This window comes from Pteropus alecto, unplaced genomic scaffold (assembly GCF_000325575.1).
Source record: "Pteropus alecto unplaced genomic scaffold, ASM32557v1 scaffold75, whole genome shotgun sequence".
Lineage (NCBI taxonomy): Eukaryota > Metazoa > Chordata > Mammalia > Chiroptera > Pteropodidae > Pteropus > Pteropus alecto.
This window is the reverse complement of record NW_006440638.1, coordinates 31,481,173-31,494,955: the sequence shown is the minus strand read 5'-3', so window position 1 is coordinate 31,494,955 and position 13,783 is coordinate 31,481,173.

Below are 13,783 nucleotides of genomic sequence, written 5' to 3'. Positions count from 1 at the left end.
AAAAAAAAAAAAAACAAGAAGCAAATATGCAAGTGGGAATATGATTTTAAATTACATGTTTTTCTTTATCTATTTTTAAATTCTGCAGAAAAAGATGCTTTGGGAAAACAAACAAATACAAAGATAGAAAACTACAAAAACCAAATAATTTTCTTATTTGAAGATAGAGGTAGCCAGTCCTCTGGGATGGCCTGAAAGGAACCTGGGAGAAGACAATAGGAAGAGGTGGCAGGCAGGTTCTGGCGCTTGGAGGCTCAGGCCTAGACTCTGTTATGGGAATGTGGCTGGTGGAGTCCAGCTCCTGGCTTTCCACAAAAGATCCCACCGTCTGTGAGTGCCCGCCCCACCAGGGGGAAGCGAGTGCCAAGTGAGGCTGTGGGGACGCCATGAGAAGGGCAGAGAGGACCAGGAGGAGGTGCAGGTGGTCTGGGGAAGATATGCTTCTGCTGTGGGAAGGAGATGGCTGGAAGTGGCCACACCCTCTGGCTTCTCTCTCTCCCTCCCTTTCCTTTCGTCATTTTCTCTGAACTCATGGTCACATAAGAACATTGAATGTGTGTCCCTGAGGGGCCACTTTCCTGCACCAGGTGCTCCAATGGGAGACTAAGGGCAGTTCTCACTTTGCCCGTCTCCTCGGGCTGAAGCGACGAGCATGCAAAATCATGAGTGCTAATGTTCTTTGCAAACTAACAGTCACTACAAAGAAATCGAGCCAAATAAAGTCTTATCGCTTTTTCCATTTTTCCTCTTCCTTTACATTTGTTATATTACACAAAATAATAAGGGAAACATACAGAGCCTAGCACTTTCCTTGCATTGGCTCATTTTCTACTCATTTATTGCTCATAACATCTCTATCAGTAAATACTTTCAATTTCCCCATTTTGAAGTTGAGGAAAGTGAGTCAGAGAAGTAATTTACCCAAGGTAACCCTGTTAAGAAGTGACAGAGGTAAATTTAAAACCAGATCCACCTGACTACAGGGCTTCTGTGCTGCATTAATGCAGTACGTTTTATGGTCTCATATCCTAAAAAGGAAGTACAGAGAAACTTTTGTGTTTTATTTTGTTTCTCTCTCTCATACTAACTTCTTTGTTCTAAGTTGCTTTTGTCTTGTATGTGACCCTCTATAGGTCTCCACCTCTGAGCTTAGGATCATGATTTCCTGGGTGACTAAAGAACTCCTTGGTTTGCTCATTGAAGAGAGAGAAGAATAGGCCCAACATAGCCAAAACCTGGCTTTCCTGCTCGCCTGGGTACGTTCACCTCAGATGTCAAAAGGCCTGAATTCCAGGCAAACCAGGAATAATGCCCCAGTCATCAAATTAGAAACCAAAATTCAGCAAAGACATGTATTTGCTGCCAGAAAGCAAATAGCTTTTTCATTTCTTTCTCATTTTTTTCGCCCAAACAAAACATCCTCTTATGAAATATGTCCAATTTGCAATATTTACTTTCCCTTTATTTAATAACAGGAAAGGGTTTGCTGGACTTTTGTTGATTTTTGCATTTCTTATTAAAATTCTTAAGGGGGTTTTGGGGGAACTTAATCAGCAAAAAAGGAGGAGGAAAAAAATCTCATCTGCATTCCACAGGCCTTATTAATGGAGGAAACTTGCTGTTTGTTTAAGAGCATTTTCTGATGGGAGAGGCAGTCATCACGTGTCCCAGAGTCATCCTCTGACTCTTTCTCTTGACTGTGCTTCCTTCTCAGCCGTCTCCAGGGCTCTGAATCCCTTGTTCCAAGATTTCTGCCCAAGGAGATGGAGCTGGGGTTTATGCCACACCGCCAGGCTGGGAGAGAAACTAACATTCATGGAATATCCCAGCACAGTTCTCTGTACTCACAATCGCACTTCATCTAAAATCAGCCCTCCTGGCAGCCCCCATTTGGCCGATGAGGACAATGAAGCTTTGAAGGATGAAGTCCCTTGTCCAAGATCCCTTTTCTTGTAGCATATATTCCTTGAGAAGAAAAAGAAAGGATTCCTAGCATTCACGGAGTTCTACAACCATCTAACTGAGTCCTCAAAACAACTCTTTGAGACAATCTCCAGTTTTTAAAGCTCAGAGAGGGAAAGTAACTTGCTAAAGGTCACACAGCTAGAGGGCTGCAGATTGGGATTGGAGTTGTGCTCTGCCTCTCACATCCATGTTTATTTTGCTCCATCACACTACCTCTTTGGAGCCAAGAGTGGCATAATGTTTCTTATAATGAAATATACCGCTTCCTCCAGTTTAAAATCTCTCCCCCTAAGAGGTCTTATCCTGGCTTTGTTGGTTACAGAACTAGACTGCAAATCACTTCAAGGACTTCGTTTTTATATTTTCATGCTACCAGAAATATTTATATACATCATTATTGTTATATACATTATATAATTATTATTACAATATGTTTATTTCTAGAGCGGTGCCTTGTACAGAGTAAATCTTAATAAACAGCATCACAGATAGTCACGTCCTAATGCTCCCCTTCTACAGAAAAGGGAACCGAAGTCTAGAAAGACTAAGGAATTTGCCCAAGGCCCCAGAGGTCCAAAATCGGAGTCCAGATCTCTAATTCTCTTTGCATGGTGCTTCCCCATGAGCAAGTCTACATACAATAGCGACCTGGTCATTCATCCAGCCGCTACTACATGTGGCACCTTGCTGGAGGTTAGGAGACCCAGACAGACCAAACACGATCTTCGATGTCAAGGTTCTCCAGGGCCAGAGAGGAGGATGCTTGGAAAAGTTACATTCTCATAAATGTGGTAAATGCTATAACTAAGGGTTTCAAGGAGGGAGGGGGCTCGGGAAAGACTTCAATGAGGAGTGGACTTTTGAGCTGGGTATTAAAGAATGAGGAAGTTGGGAAGGGCATCCCAGGCAGAAGGCTTTGCCGGAGCAAAGGCTCAGAGGTGTGAACATACATGGCATATTTAGGAACCATCCCGCAGTCTTCTGGGGAAGAGAAGCAAGCCTGAAAAGCAAAGTTGTTTACTGTGAAAGGCTTGAATGCTGACTTTAGGGATATAAATTTTATCCCATGGGTGGTAGAGATGCAGGAGGGTTGAAGGAGGGGAGTGACTTAGTCAGATTTGGTTTAGGAAGGTTGCTCTGGAGGCCTGGAGTAAAGAAGGATAAAGAGGGCCAAAGATGGAAGGAGGGGGAAAATAAATAAAATGTTAAATAAGTAAATAAGTAAGTAAGTAAGTAAGTAAGTAAGTAAGTAAATAAATAAATAAATAAATAAATAAATAAAATGTTAAATAAATAACTAAATAAAATGTTTAAAAAAAAGAGAGAGAGGGCCAAAGGCTACCAGAAAGGGGCTGCTGCATGTTTCAGGCCAGAGATACCCTGCTCATGCCCACCTAAAATCCTCTTTCTCCTCCAGTCTTTGAATGAAATTTTTCCTTTTTTTCCTGCTCCAGGCACCCTCCCAGACCACACACGTGCCCGGAGCCCCTCTTCCTGGTTCTTCTAGTTCTTAGTCTTTGGGCTATGCCGTTCACACCTTTCTCTCCACTCTCAACATCTACTGCAGGAGTGCCCAACCCCTAGGCTGCAGACCGGTACTGGTCCATGATCTGTTAGAAACTGGGCCACGCAGCAGAAGGTCAGTGGCTGGCAAGTGAGCAAAGCTTCATCTGTATTTGCAGCCACTCCCCAGCGCTAGCATCACGGCCTCAGCTCCATCTCAGATCATCAGGCATTAGATTCTCATAGGAGCACAGGTCCCTGGTGCCAGAAAGGTTGGGGACTACTGCTCTGTGGCAATGGATCTTAACCTTTGTAGTCTGAGACCTCTGGGAGAGGCTAAGGGAAGGTTTGACAATGGCACAAGTGTGAACATTCCAAGTGTGGAACGCATTATTGAGTCTTGTAAACCCTCTGGAGCTGCTTTCACTTATGGGAGGGGGCAAATCTAAGACAGTAAGGGAGGCAGACACCCTGCAAGGTATCAACTATACTTTGTGAATCTCGAAGGAATGGACAAGCAGTCCAAGGAGGCAAGGAACTCGGAATGAAGACTGCCTTGAGAGTTCAAGCATATGGCCCAGGAGGGAATCCCAAATGAATGTAGTAATGTTTTTAAAGAAAGAACATGTCCATCTGAAGAAGTGTTGGGTAGCCAGGGAGGCAGAGGAAAGAGAAAGTGGGAGGATACTCTGGCCAAGGATTCTGTGATCCCAGCAGTAGGTCTAGCTTGCCCTGATACTGTTAAACCCTGGAATCCCATCACCAACTCCATCCTTTTTTCATTCTGTGCTCACTAAGCATCGTTCTGATTAGAATTTGGCTTCTCGAGGGGTTTGCCTACAGGGAGCTGGTGTGTTGGCTGGAGGACATGTGTATCCGGTCCCTTTGGCAGTTATACTTCTCGTCGTAAATTAGTAAATTGGGAACAGACAATTCACAGAAGAAGCAATACAAATGACTAATAAGCACATGAAAAAAATGTTCATCTTCACCAGTAGTCAAAGAAATGTAAATTCAAACCAAAACCGAGATTGTTTTCTACCTATTAAATTAGAAAGGATTTCTTTTTTTTAAGTTAATACATATTGCTGGGAAGTGGGTGGTGCAAGGGACACGCTCATGTGCTGCTGATGGAAGCATATGATGCTACCTGCCTGAGTGGGCAAGTCTCAGTCCCACTGTGTATGTTCTTTAAACTCCTAGAGAATAGATCCATGCAGTCTCATCTGCCTGAAAGGGATGGCTGGAGGGGGTCTCTTCATGAATTTGTTCACCACATGTTTACTGAGCACCTATTATGTGGGGGAAGGGCCACATAAAATCTTAACCCAAATGCACAATCATCTCAGACCCAGAAGGAGACTGGAGGCCAGTTCCTAGGTGGGCTGGAAAAAGAGAAGATGGAAGGGAAGGTGAAGGGGAGAAGAATCGGCTAACCTTCATCTCTCCCACACCACAGTCCAATTCTCCCTTTAGTTTCAGGTCAAGCTGAGGCTCTTGGTGGAACACCAAGAATTTCCCAGGGCCCAGATCATCAAGCTGTGTCCACTCCTGAAGAGTCTGATTGAATTGGTTTGGGATGGGTCTAGCCACAGTATTTAAAAAAGTATCCCAGGCATTTCAAACGTGCAGCCTGGACTGAGAACCACTGAAAAAAGGGAAAAATAAGAAACTCATCTAGATCGTGGTTAAGAGCATGGGCATTAGGGCCACCAGATCTGGTTCAAAGGCCGGTCACTTGCTGCCTGGGTCACCTCTGGCAAGACACTTCCTTTCTTTGAGCCTTGGTTCTCATCTCTGTAAAACAGAGATCAGATATCTGCCGCATGTGGTCGTGAGGATTTAATGAGGCAACGCATGTAAAGTGCTTGCCAGTACTCGATGATATTCATGATTATGATTGTTATTGATCAGCCAGATACCTTGGTATGTAAAGTCTAGCAGGAATAAGGGACACAGAAGAAAAAATCCCAACTGAAACGGCTCTGACTTTCCACTCGACTTTTTTCTGTGAATTGGGAGACTATCCTCATGACTTTACTTGAGCTCCAGGAATTCTTGTCCCAGCTGACTGTGGAACAGGGAAACAATGTGTGATTCTAGCCCAAGAAGCATAATGTAGAAAGGGATGGAGCTGAGCTGCATCAGGACTGAGCTGATATGTCAATGCCAAGATTTACTGGCTCCACTTCTGTGAAGACAGCAACTAAGAATATGGGGCCCTCAGACCTAATTCTGCCAGATCCCACCACTTAACTAGCTGTGTGTGACTTTGGGCGAGTGACTTCATCTCTCTGAGCCTCAGTTTCCTTGTCTCTACCACGGGAATAATAACTGGTCCCTGCCCAACTGGCTTGGGGGTGGGAGGGAGGGTTAAACGGGTCAATGCTGGTGAAGCTCTGAGCCCAGGATCCGGCCTATGTTAAGTTACAGCCTCCGTGAACAGCCACCACATGGGCCTCTCCCCAACTGGAAACAGTCCTTTCCATAACGGTTTGACTGCCTCATGGCACTTAGCCCCTACACAAATGGGGCTTGAGGGTGTAATTGCTTATGTGTGTGTCTCATCCAGGGCCTGGCCTGATTCACTCGTTTCCTTCAGTTCCATGGTTCATTGTCATATTCATCCGCTGTTCAGTGTACATGTGTGGAACTGAACTGACCCCTCTCTCTTCCCAGATAAGGAAACCGAGGCTTACAGAGGGGTCATGATGGGGTAGCCCCTCTGTGAGCACCCAGGGTCCCGAGGCTGCTCGCTGGGAAAGGAATCTCAAAGGGGGGCGCACCTGGACAGAGGGTGTGGGGCCTTCTTGGGCAGTGAACTTTAATAGGGGGGATGGAAGGAAAGGCGACTGTAGACACCCCTGGGGACTCCCGCCAGTGGTGGGGAAACTTTGCAGGTGGCCTGAGGACCAGGGCAAGCAAGGGGAGAGGGAGGGGCCGATCTTTTACGGGTAGGGTGACTCATCTGTACCAACAGGCTGGTGAGACATAGAGAAACTCTGATACAGGAAGATCAGATGGGATAACGTGTTTGAAAGTTCTCTGAAAATGGTAAATCAACCTAAGAGCAGGGGTTCTGGCTTCAAATAGACCTGGATTCAAAGTTTGTTTTTGAAACATTCCTGTAACCTTAGGCAAGTGGCTTAACCTCTTGGAGCTTCAGTTTGCTTATCTGAAAGGAGGGGGTGGTAGCAGTAACTGCCCTAGTGGGTTGCTCTGAGGATTAAATGCCACAATGTAGATAACGTAGGTGGCCCAGCGCCTGGCATATGGCATCCACGGGAGCCACAGTGATGGTGAGGAAGAAGTTCCGAGGAAGGAAGTCCTTCCTCATTGTGTCTTCCTGTTCATTTCCTACCCATCCTTCAGCCTGGCCTGATTCTCCTAGATAGAAAGGCCTCTCCTTGTGCACACTCATGGCATCTTATCTAAGCCTTTCCCACAGCACTTATCAGACGAGGCAGGGCACCCATTGTTGTTTAATGAACATGCCTTATCACCTCCAGTGACCTGGGTCTTACTCATCTGTGCCCACTGTGCTCTCAACCCTCTCTAGAGAGGTGTCAGTGAATGCTTATGGACTGGCCAGAAGGCAGAAACAGCAGTTGAGTGATAGCTACCCTGGTTTTGATACCAGAAAAGAGTATGTTATTTTCAGTAATAAAGTACAGAGGAGAAAGGAATTTGTAAATACATTGAAAAAAAAAAAATCTACAGACTTCTTATGATTGGTAAATTTAATGTATTTTTTTATGCATGCAGTTCCCTGTTTGTTTTGTTTTTACTCTGTGATATGAATTAAATGAATGAGAATTTCCCATATAACCCACAGGACGATAAGTCCACTTGGAATGTTTGTTAAAGAGCTAGGCAGGGAAAGCTGGCCCAGTCGTAAAAAGCCCTATCGCCAGCCATCAGCAAAGGCCAAAACAGATAAAGAGAAAAAGCATCTCCTCTTAAAGACTGGAGAATTCGAGAGCTTGCATTTATGTGCTCTTTTGTGACGTGACCCCCTCTAAGCCATAGGTTGGTCACCTGTAAAGTGGAGGAAACAAAGCTAATCTTGCAAGGACACTGAGAGGTCTGATGACAATGTGTGTAGAGCTTTACAGTGATGCCAGCTACTCTTGCCATTAGTACTTGGCAATGACACAAACTTATTTTTTGGAGTTATTACATAAAGTTTAAAAATGAGTTGTACCTAAGAAAAAGACCTGTAGCTATGTCTAAGGGCGAGCCCAACCCGGTATCTCTTAAATTAGTAAACCTTTCAAAAATCAAGATTTTGATTTCAACTCTAATAAATGGGAAGTAGAGAAGACACAGAGAGGTGACTGTCAAAAAAGAATCAGACAGGGTGGGATCTCCGGGAGCTAAATGCCTGGCTGCTGGGATTTTCTTCAATATGGAAGTTCAGGAACTACTTCAAACAGGCAACTGAAGTAGACAGGGGTGGGAGGGAAATTAAATAATTTCAATTAAATAAATGAATGAATGAGTGAATGAGTGAGTAAACAGGCGACTGAACCTATGCTTTGTCCATTGTTAACAACCTGGGAAAAAAACCCACAAAATAAAACTACTCATCTTCCAAATATTCGTTGGGCTGGGAAGACTCCCTTCTTCCTTCCTTCCCTTTGCTCCTTCTTCCCCATCTCCTTCTCTCCCATCTTCTCTCTCAATGCAAATCCCCCTTTCTGCCTGGTAATTTTCCAAATCGAACTCTTCAAGACAAACTCTTTCTTCTCACCTGCCACAGGGTAAATGCCCAGATCCTCCATTCCTGGCCTGCAGCTAATGTGACTGGCCTGAGAGTCTCCAGCTGAAGAGCCCAATTCTGGCTGTCTCACCCTCAGGCAAGCCCTGTGTCCTCCCCGCCCTCTGCTTTCTCTCGGTGCAGGTGCGGTAGGAACAGGTTACTCCAGGCCCCTCGGCTCTGCCACTGAGGCCACCTGGGGTCTGGAGCCTGACTGACTGGAGTTCCAGTCCCTGCTCCACCACTTACAGTTGGGGGGCCTTGAGCAAGGTACACACCCACCACTGGGTATACTGGGGAGTAATATGGGAACAGCCCCTTTCGGGTCACGGTGGAGATTAAATGAGATGCTACATGCTAAGTTTTACGCTCAGGCTGGCACATAGTAGGCACTCCATAAATGTCCTCTACTATTGCTCTTATGCAAAAGAGGGTAGAATGGCATAGCAGACCAGTCTCACACTGACGTGGGGCTCCATACCAGGGCCTACTCTCTGTCAACTCAGAAACATGGCAGGCCAATTCTTCAGCATTGTGGCATCTCGTGATACAACACTGGCGAATGGGGGAGGTACAGCAGCTTCTAGAGGAGCTCATTCCAAGTCAGGGCTGTGTCCCTTCTCCCAGGCTTTCAAGGGTCCCCTGCCTTCCTTCAGGGATGGACACATCAAGCCACGCAGGTTGTATAAATGAGTAAATCTTGCCCAACAGGACTGGAGAGCACATGCCCAGGTTACAGGAACAAAGATCAAATAGTGTTTTCAAACATTGCCAGCCAAACAAGATTCCACAACCCAATTCAATCTGCAGGTCTAATTAGGAGACTCCTGCATGCTGCTTGTGTCGGGCTTGAGACCTGATCCTCATTACTATTATGTGTGTGTGTGTGTGTGTGTGTAACAGCTCCATTAAGACATAATTCACATACTATACAAGTTTCCCTTTTAAAATGTGCAGTTGAGTTAAAATATATTCACAGAGTTGTGCAACCATCACCACAATCAATTTTAGAACATTTCCGGCACCTCCAAAAGAAACTCCCTACCTTTGGTCACTCCTCATTCTCCCCACACCACCCTGGCAACCACGAATTTATTTTCTGTCTTTATAGATTTGCCTATTCTAGACATTTCACATATATGAAATCTTATACTGTGGGGTCCTTTGTTAATCCTTTTGTTCATTTTGCATTTTCAAGGTTCATCCATGTTATAACGTCAATCAGTACTTTATTCCTTTTTTATGGCCAAATAATATTCCATTGTACAGATAGATTGCCTTTTGTAGATTCATTCCTCTGTTGATAGACACTGCTCTGAACATTTATGTATAAGTCTTTTTGCAGATATATGTTTTCACTTCACTTTCGAAAGTACCTAGGAGGCAATGGCTGGGTCATACGGTAAAGTGTATATTTAGCTTTATAATAAACCATCAAAGTGTTTTCTCAAGTGTGTATGATAACATTTTGCATTTCCATCAGTGTATGAGTAATCTAGTTGCTCCACATCCTCACCAACACTTGCTATGATCAGTCAAGTGTGTATGATAACATTTTGCATTTCCATCAGAAGTGTACGAGTAATCTAGTTGCTCCATATCCTCACCAACACTTGCTATGATCAACCTTTTTAGTTCTGATGGAAGAACAGAGGTGTCTAGTAGCTTTACTTTGCATTTCCCTGTCCTTACTCTGAACCACTGCAGTCAGCTGCATGGCCCTTCATGGGACACAAGATGAGGAAGGGACAGTGCCAGCCCTTGAAGGGTCCACAGTTGGAGTCAGGGGCCTCAATTACTACATTAGCCTCCGCTTCGAAGGTTGTCTCCGTTGATCCCTCCGGGTAAACGGAAAAGAGCAGGTGTTGGTAGTGGAAAATCTGGAAAATCAGACGAGGAAAAGAAAAAGCGTTTTGGTGGGTGGGAGGGGGAGCCGAGCAGGGGCAAAGCAGAGAGCTGACTTCGCAGTCTGCAGGTTGGCTGCCTTTGTTTGTTCAGCACATTGGAATCTCCTGGCTACTAGTCTTTTATTTCCTTTAATTAGCCTTCTCCACTGATGGCGACAGGTCAAGATTTCTAGGAAGTGCTCCAGACGGCTCTGCCTGACGGACATACATCCCAAGGAGTTCATTCCTTAGAGCCGCAATGCATCCTATTTCTCATCCTTGGAGCTGACTTAGGGACTGGCAAAAGAGTTGTACTTCTGGTGCTTTGATTTCATTCCTTGCTTTACCTCCAACACAAAAGAAGTGTATTATTTAAAAAATATCTCTATCGCCCAGAAAATAAGTTCCTGGGAAAAATTAAACAGTTGCACATTAAAATTTTTTAAAAATGCAGGCATGCATCAGCTGCCATTAGTGTGCTGGCCACTGCTGATCCATTTGGAGTCTATTTGGTACAAAAATAAGCTACTAAAGCTTCAAAGTGAAGTGGGCTCCCTTGAAGGACACTTGGTTGTAAATTTGGGCACCATTGGAAATCCCTTAAGCAGCAGCAACCCACACAGTCACAATTTTGTGGAGGGAAATTTCCTAAATGTGGTGAGGAAATTTTAAGAGTTCAGAGCAAAACACTCAGAAATCAGTTCTTAACCTGTTGAGCTTGTGGTCTCAAGTAGGAGACCACAAGATCTATAAAGAAGCAAACGATAAGATGGCATGAGAGCTGTTATTACAGAGAGATGGACAGGGAACTGTGGAAGCACAGAGGAGAGAGCGACTATTTGGGGGATGGTTTAGAGCTGTCTTGACAGAAAAGGGGACATCGAAGTTGGGCTTTGATGGATGAATAGCAGTTTGTTGGAAGGTAACAGAAGGAGCAACCTCCCAGTCAGACGTGCATATGGATAAAGCACTAACACATGAAACCATGGTAGGTTCAGGAAACTGTGGGTCCTTGAGCGAGTCTGGAGAGTAGGGCGGGTGAGAGGCCAGCTGGTTAGCTCGGCAGAGGCCAGACCCCAAAGAACCTTGACGAACAAGATAAGGAGTGTGACCTGGTCCGCATATGTCCTTGAGAGAGCGCCCTTGTCACCACTAGGGAAATCGATGGAGAGAGCGAGACTGGGAGCGATTTCATGAGGACCTCGGTCAGTGCTAGGCATAGGTGGTGGATGTGAGATGTGCCAACTCCATGCCAGGTACCTAGGGTTCTAAGTCAGTTGACAGTACTCTCAAGGGAAGCTAGAGTTTGCTGGGGCCTGAAGGAGGGGTGCTTTTTGTACCACCGATGACCCCTTCCCAGTGGTTACCCAGGTCAATCTCCACAACCAGAAAGGGGATATTTGCCCTCTTCCTCTCTTAGGGCAAATTCTGGGACACCATGTATCCATCACTCTAATTTCAAGATGGGAAAATGGCCAGGGCTCAGCTGGGATTGCAGCAACCCAAACGCTATAGGTACTATCTCCTTGGTACCCGAACCCCTCACAACCCAGTGTCTTAAGCCTGTTTGACAACCCAGCTACCCTAACAGTCATGCCATACCTGGGGAGGCAGGCAGCCAGGGCTAGTTATGTCCCTTGCTTTTCCAGAGGAGGAAATTGAAGTACAGAGAAGCACTTGGGCTTGCCCAAGCTCCCAAGATTAAGAAACGGTAGAGTCCCTTTTCCAGGCTGCTTCTCACAAAGGGTCAGGAAGATGAACACCATGCCATGTGCTGTACATACATTTTCTTGAATTCTCATGATTACTCCCATTTTGCAGATGGAGAAACTGAGGCCCCAAAACCAGAAGAGATTACGTGTAGTAAGAGGCCTGTCCATCTGATGCCTGTCAGATACTCCAAGCTGCCTTCCCATGTCTGAAAAAAGACTTGGATCAGAATCTCTTTCTACAAGTCTGCTTTGCTAAGCAAGGATTGATGAAGACACAGGCCTCTGGAGATGGTAATATTTTCTGCATTGACATGGCAGTTGACTTGCAAAATACCACGGTATTAAGAGGAGTTTTTGCAACAGAGTTCTTGTGACAAGGCAAAGAGGCCATAGTGCTCTGGGATTTGTGCTTTTTTTTTAAAAAAAAAAAAAAATCATTTTTGCTCTTTTTGACAAATAATTCAGATTCTGAGCCAGCATTAGAACAGCCAGGGGATGTTGCCCTTCCCCCCTGGCACCCACTTCCTCCAGGGGCCGGGAGAGAGCGGCCTGGCTGCTGTCTCCCAGGCTGCCGCTCTCTGAGCCGCCCCAGGTACCCAGAGTTTGTTTTATGGATGGGTCTGTCATGAGTCAATATGATAATGTTTCCTGTGAGAACTTTATTTCCCTGTATTGTTTGCGAAGTCTGTGTGTGTGTCTGAGCACGTACTCCTAATCACTGTGCCCCGGTTGCAGGACACCCCTGGGGGTGGGGGTAGGGACCCGAGGGGACTAGACATGGGTTGTCACCGTCCCCTCCAGTGGCAAGGAGAGGTGGGGTGACTCATAGGCTCAGGTCTTGCCTCCAGCCTGTGGTAGGCTGGCTCTCCTCCTGCAGAAAGCCACTTAAATCAGTCATCTACAGCTGGGACAGACTCATTGTGGCCCAGACCACATCAGCCTCACCCAGCCTCTAAGGGCTTCCCCCTCCCAGGGCCCATGGGGGCCATCTGAAACGCTTCTGAATAGTCTCTTCAGGGCAGGAGACGACCCTGTCTTTTAGGCCCTGGATTTGCAGATGGGGAAATCCAGAGAGGTTACAGGACTTACCTAAGTTGAAACAACCAGTGGGGAGGCACCGAGTACAGCATGAAAACAGGGTTTTAGGGGCTAGCTGGGCCTGGGTTCAAATCCCAACTTTGTCACTTGTCACTGGGCAAGTTACTTTTGTCAGTCTCAGTTGCTTTAACTGCCAAAGGGAGTTAGTAATACTCAGCTCGCCCATAAGCTGGGAGCATTAAATCAGAAAATAGACCCACAACATGTGCCACAGAAGGAGTTTGGAGAGTATTCTTTCTTTCCCCCATTTTCCGTGAAATACAAATTGGAGCCGGGACCTGGAGGCAAGTGCTACACAGCAAACGCCCCGGAAGAAGGCCTGGTAGGACTGCGGAACCATCAGTGCACCTTGCTCAGAATGGTCTTCCTCTGACCATTTAATCGAAGCCTCCTGAGGTTTCCAGAACAGAGAGGAAATGGCCTTGGTGCTAAGAGATGGCTATCAGTATTAGTCAGTAGCTTAGCCAAGGGTTTTAAAAGAAGAAATAATAAGTTTCTCCAGCTTCTTAGCCCATTGCTCACTTCTTTCTCCAACTGTTGCCCCCCGTGGAACTCAGGGGTAGCCCCACATTCCTAGTTCTGGGCTTGCCTGCCTTGGTGACACCTCCCTTAATTCTTCCAACTCTCATTTTCATCTTTTGCTGTTATGAACATTGGTTATTTTGACCTGCCCAGCATGTATCTCCCCTTCTAGACTTGGAACCCACTTTTGGTTTTGAGTCCCTTCCCCCTTCCCTAAATGCTGTCTTCATATACTATCAATAGAAGTGCTCAACTATTTTTGGCCAAGGGAGGGCATCTGACCCCAGCCAGGCCAATCAGATGCCCTTCTTCTGGGATCTGAATCTAGAGCGGGAATA